Consider the following 6,692-nt stretch of genomic DNA (forward strand, 5'->3'; position numbering starts at 1 on the left):
TATCAACCTTCAATACCATATCATCTCCACCGACGCTTTGGACTTGCAATATATAAAGCTGTATATATCTTTCAAGCTTATGCAAGTCGATACAAGACCTGCTCAAATGGATCATCAACCAGAAATAGTGAGGTTGAGTGTTTTATTATTCACAAGCCATTCTCCCCTCCTGCATGGGGTCACACCTCTCATCTGCCACGTCCAACCTCGGAAACCACTCGGATCTCCTGGCTTTACTCGCCTTCAAGGATGGAATAACTCAAGACCCACTTCATATCATGAAATCCTGGAACGACTCTCTCCATTTCTGCAAGTGGACAGGAGTCAAATGCAATCCTGCAAACCAAAGAGTAACCCTTATCAACTTAGAATCTCAAAGGTTGGTTGGAACTTTATCTCATTCCATTGGAAATCTTACATTCCTTTCTTCAATCAACCTGAAAAATAACAGCTTCTATGGTGAGATTCCTCAAGAAATTGGTCGTTTGACACGCTTAAAAGATCTTAGTCTGGAATTCAATTCCGTAGGAGGCAAGATTCCTTCCAATCTCAGTCGCTGCACCGACCTTAGAACCCTTAATTTATCTTCCAACAACATCTCAGGGTATATCCTAGACCAGCTTAGTTTACTCTCCAAGATACAATATCTCGGCCTCATGGTTAACTTTCTGATGGGAAGCATCCCACCGTGGATAGGGAGTTTTTCATCTCTAATTTTTCTCCATCTTTCACAAAATAGTTTCCTAGGAAGCATACCTGATGACCTTGGACGACTATATTGCTTAGAAAAATTTCAAGCTTCCGCTAACAATCTCTTTGGTGAAATCCCATCGTCGCTTTACAATATCTCCTCCATTTATATCTTCTCTGTTGCGCAAAACCGTTTGCGAGGTAGCCCCCCAATCGACATAGGCCTCACTCTTCCTAAACTTCAAACTTTTTTGGGGGGTTGAAACAATTTTACGGGATCCATTCCTGTGTCTTTGTCAAATGCTTCTGGCCTTGAGAAGATTGACATCCTCGGTAACCATATTACTGGTCCTTCTGCCTGTGAACTTCCTCACCTTTTTGAATAATTGTACAAATCTGCGAGTACTGGATATAAGTCACAATCGTCTAGGAGGCCAATTGCATGATTCTATATCCAATCTCTCGGCTCAGCTCTGCATATTATCGATGGGTTCAAACCTGATTCATGGAAGCATTCCTGCGGGGACTGGTAAGGTTGTTAGTCTGACAGAACTTGGCATGGAAGGGAACATGTTCACTGGTAGTATTCCTGCTGCATTGGAAAAGCTTAAGAAATTAGAGAGATTGAGTTTGGATCATAACAGCTTGTCAGGTCTAATTCCTTCCTCGCTGGGAAACTTGACCCAACTAATTGAAGTCTTCATGCAGGAGAATAACTTGGAAGGAAACATACCTGCCAGTCTAGGAAATTGTCAAAATTTGTTGCAATTGAACCTCTCTTCTAACAACCTAAATGGTACCATACCAAAAGAAGTTATAGGTATTCATTCCCTTTCTATTTCATTTTCAGTGGCACATAACTCTTTGACTGGTTCATTACCAGTAGAAGTGGGTAACTTGAAAAATCTTGCAGAGTTGGTAGTCTTTGAGAACAAATTTTCAGGTGAAATACCAAACACACTTGGCAGTTTCATTAGCTTGGAACGCCTATACATGGCTGGTAATTCCTTCCAAGGATCATTTTCTCTCTCCTTAGAGGCTTTAAGAGCACTACAAGAAGTGGATCTTTCACGCAATAAGCTATCTGGGGAGATTCCATAGTATCTTGGGAATTTTTCTTCCTTGGAGAGACTCAAATCTCTCTTTCAATGATTTCGAGGGTGAAGCTATCTGGGGAGATTCCATAGTATCTTGGGAATTTTTCTTCCTTGGAGAGACTTAAATCTCTCTTTCAATGATTTCGAGGGTGAAGTACCAAAACAGGGGCTCTTTGCAAATGCAAGTGCAATTTCAGTCATTGGAAACAAGGGACTCTGTGGCGGTATACCAAAGCTACAATTACGTAGATGCTCCAAAGAAAATCCTCATAAAGGAGGGCAGGCATCTGCATCAAGTATAAAAATCATAATTTTTGTTGTGATTTTGATAATTGTTGTTGTCATTCCATGTTTCATTGGTGTCTTCCTTTTGATGAGACCCCAAGGAAGACAGCTCTTGTTGCATTTTCTTATAATGATTGGCAATTACGCCTCTCTTACTTGGATCTATTTCAATCAACTAATGGATTCTCAAAGGATAATTTGATTGGTATTGGAAGCTTTGGTTCTGTGTATAAAGCAGTCCTACAAGAGAGTGAAGCAGTAGTTGCCGTGAAGGTATTCAACATTCAGCAACGAGGATCTTCTAAAAGCATTGCTGCTGAATGTAAGACCTTGAAAAACATTCGGCATCGTAATCTTGTCAAGATATTGACAGCTTGCTCAAGTATTGATTTTGAAAGGAATGAATTCAATGCTTTAGTTTATGAGTTCATGACCAATCAGAGCCTAGACGAATGGTTGCATCTAAGAATTGGTCAGATGAAGGGTCTAAACCTGATTCAAAGATTAAACATAGCCATCGATGTAGCTGCTGCCTTGGAATATCTTCATTTTGATTGTAAACACCTATCATTCATTGTGATCTAAAGCCAAGCAATGTGCTTCTTGACAAAGATATGATGGCCCATGTTGGTGACTTTGTACTTGCTAAATTTCTTTCTAAAAGATCCAACAATCAAAGCATATCAACTGGGATAAAAGGATCTATTGGGTATGTTCCCCCAGGTATGGGTTTCATCCACAATTATATATAGTGCTTTCTTAAGTTTCTAATTGATCTTTTAAACTTCCATCTGTTGGTTCCTTTCAGTTTGTGTATAATATTCCCTAGATAGTATATCCTAATGAAGTAGATTGATAAATTGTAGAGTACGGTATGGGTGTCCAAGTGTCCATACTTGGTGATGCATTCAGCTATGGGATCCTATTACTGGAGATGTTTATAGGAAAAAGTCCCACTGATGACATGTTTAAAGATGGTCGAAGTCTCCATGAATATGCTGCAGCAACATGGCCTGAACAAGTAATGGAGATTGCAGATCCTCTATTATTTTTGGAAGAAGAGGAGATAAAAAATGACAAAGATGAATCACGGATAAGTCATGAAGGGAGTAGAAGTGACATTAATTCTAGAGAAAAAATGAAAGAAAACTTGGTTCCACTAATTCAAATTGGCCTCTCATGTTCTGCCCCATCACTGAGAGAACGGATAACTATGAAGGATGTTCGAAACAAATCGCATGCGGTTAGAGATACAATTTTTCAAAATTCAAGATAGGAGCAAATAGATTCAGAAAAAAATCCGTCAAAATTGTGTAGTGTGCCCATTCTCAGGCAGGAATTGCATCTTTCTCTCTCTTGGGATCTTCCTCTCATTGCTCCCCCCCAATCTTTGTATTTTGTTTTTTCCTCCTTTCTTGTTTTGTTGTATCCCCCTTTTAGAGATTGTTGTGTCCCCCTCCCCCAGGTTTTTGATGTATCCCCCTTTGGTGCTGTTTGTTTTTAGTTGCTTAAGTTGGGGCTTCTTCCATTGGTTTGCTTGGGTGGCTTGCGGTTTTTTTTTTTTCCTTCTTCTCTATTTTAATATATTATCATTCACAAAAAAAAAAAAAAAAAAAAGAGCAAGAGGAAGATTTACAAAAATAGGGAAAGTCTGGGCATGCTGTAATATCCCAACTTGAAAGACAGGGTTAATTTGGACTTTTGCACTTTATCCCAAGTTTGTTACCTGTGACTAGCTGAGGAATTAATTTTTGGCTGCAATCATTTGCACGAAAGGTAATATACTTGATTATGTGGATTGGTTGGGTGGTAGTATATGGTTGATTGGTCTATTGTCTATTATAAAATATGTATTCATATTTGTGGACCTTATAACATCTAGCTAGCTAGTCTAGTGGTTAAGACTTGATGTCTAAAAAAGAAAATAATTATAGAAAAAGGGGGGGGGGAATTAAGGGAAATCGTGGATGAGAATGAGAGGGTGGGGAGGTTGATTTTAGAAACCTACCAAGGAAGGGCTGTTTTCTTTTCCATTGTTTCTAGAGAAGAGGAGGGCCGTTTTCTTTTCTATTGTTTCAGAGAAGGGGGCTGTTTCTAGAGAAGAAGAGGGCTGCACTACTTCATTCTTTCTTCTAGTTTACAATGGAGTGCACATAATTGCTGCCAGATTAAAGAGAGAAAGAGGAACACTTGGCTGCCATTGTTACTGCAACCTTGCTCCATGAAGATTTGAAAAGAACTTCAGCAAGCTTACTCAAGTCTGAAGTAAGAAAGGTTAGGTTAGTGCATTCAATGCTATATATATGTATTAAGCTTCATATTTTCCTGGGAACGATTTGAAAATATGAAATCTAAATAGGGTTTTTGCTAAGGGAAGAGTAAATCAATTCTACAGTTCAGAGTTTGATTTTTATGAAACTTATATAGGTCTCAGTTGGCTATAATATATACTTAAATTTCTGTTCCCATGATTATAATTCTGTAATTTTTGGGATGGTATTATATTATATAAGTTCTAAATCTTTGTTGAAGAAGAGGATATAGAATTGGTACAAAAGTATAGTTCTATAAATCGACGACGGTTTGTTAAGTTTGAGATGTTAACTGATTCAAGTGAGTAACAATTTTCCAGCTGAATCTAAACTTTAAATTTCTTATTTCCATAGTTGAGATCAAGTCTAACATATTCCCTTAATAGGATTTTGGTGCTGCAAGAATAGAATTCCAAAAATTTTCACACAATAGGGTAGTACAGTTTAAAGGGATAAGAATGTATTAAACCAAATAGATCATGAGAGGAAGGGTACTGAGGTTGACTTTATTTTGTATATAGGGAAGAGTTATATTGGAGGTAATTGGACAACAATAAATTGTTATTTGGAATTGATCTTACCAGGTGAGTGAAACCCACAAAACTCTAGTACTACTTTTCATATAAGCTGTTTTTCTTAATTTTATTTTGTATTAGACATTATATACTGAACCGATATTGTTAGTTTTCACGTACTATTCTGAAATTTGATTTGAAATACTATGCATGTTATTTTATAAACTATAAATGAAATGGAACATTATGGGACTACAACCCTTCCAACAGGGGGTCATGTGTTGGATGGAACTGTTGAGCCCAGGAGTGAGGCAAGAGCGTGACGTTAAGGACATTGTTCGGTTCCGTGAGCCAAGAGCTTTCCGCTCACTTTTTCATTGTGGTTGGGTACGTAGACTGGAGGGCGAGGCAAGAGTGTGCCGTTAAAGAACATGGTTTTCCCTCCATAGGAGCCCGTTGCCTGATCTAAGAGCCAAGAGCCTGAATCTCATTGCAGTGTTTGTGATGTATGATTTTAACTATAATTAGCAATGCCACTCTTTGAATCCTATTAGAATTGTTAAATAGAAATCGATTTTGTGAAATAATTGAGGTCATGGCATATGTAATGGAGTTTGCTATATTTTTTAGATTTACTCAATTTATGTGTTGATATATCACTGTTTCTGAAAGCATCTGTTTACCGATATTGTATGTTCTATTCTTTTCACTCATTAAGCTTTCCCAAGCTTACGCTTTTTTTTTTTTTTTTTTGTCTAGATGTAGAGAATCAAGAACCTTTCTATTGTGATGAGTGCACTGGGGATACTAGAGGAGCTGATGCCCAGTTTGGGCATAATTGATGCTTTTTTGGATATTAGTTATGTACTTATTAGAACAAATTTATTTACCTTGGATTTAGATTTCTATCACTGGGATTGTTTTAAGGTTTAAGTAGATGGATGTAATAAAGCTTATCTTAATTTTACTTTTATTTGTGGTGTCACAAACACTTCTAGACTTTGGATTATTTGAGTTTATTTACTTAGATAATGATTAGACTCTAATTAAGACTTCCGTTGTATTTCATGATGAGTACATTGAGGTTTATTGATATTTTAGTATTTTGGTTCAATTTCGGTTGATACATCTAAAACTGAACGGTCTTAGAGATTCTTGACAACTCTTACCCCTAGGGCGGTTTGGGGGGGCATTACACACGCTTTCAAGGTTCCCAATATGTGTCATCCACTCTTCTCTCCCTTCAAAAAAGAGCTCCTTGCCCTCTTGTGTCCACCCCTATGATTGGTGTATATTGCTACCTTATCGAAAGCTGGCTACATGCCCAACCCTCACCCATGAAAATGTATTGGCAAACAAAAGAAAGAAGTTATAGCTTTTTGCATCCTTTTTTTTTTTTTGTTAAAATAAAACTTCTATTAATCTTAGGTTTCTATTTACATATTTTTCCTATTTAAAGTTTGGGAGAAAAATGGTAATTGGTTGCGGGTAAGCTGCACCTGCACATTGGCCAATGGGAGTGCACATGGAAGCATCATTACGTGGTAGAATTTCCACCTTTCAATGGGGGCAGGGAAGTCATTTTGCCTCACTTTGTGTCTGGGCGCAGTTGGCTCAGGACCATTTACCATTCCTTTCTCCTTCAAGTTTTCATACTTTAACCTAATGATTAAATTTGAGATTAATCTAAGCATTCATAGAGGAAAACTAGTGCATTTATTGCAAATAAATATTATTAATAGAAGGGAGTTAGTCCACCTAAATCTGCCACATGAAAATTAATGTTGATGCTT

General features: G+C 37.5%; 1 pseudogene; it reads left to right on the forward strand.

Annotated features, from left to right (window-relative positions):
• Positions 1–2,095: 2,095 nt before the first annotated feature.
• Positions 2,096–5,951, forward strand: LOC122065904 (annotated as a pseudogene).
• The last annotated feature ends 741 nt before the right edge of the window (positions 5,952–6,692 follow it).

This window comes from Macadamia integrifolia, unplaced genomic scaffold, assembly GCF_013358625.1.
Source record: "Macadamia integrifolia cultivar HAES 741 unplaced genomic scaffold, SCU_Mint_v3 scaffold215, whole genome shotgun sequence".
NCBI classification, from domain to species: domain Eukaryota; kingdom Viridiplantae; phylum Streptophyta; class Magnoliopsida; order Proteales; family Proteaceae; genus Macadamia; species Macadamia integrifolia.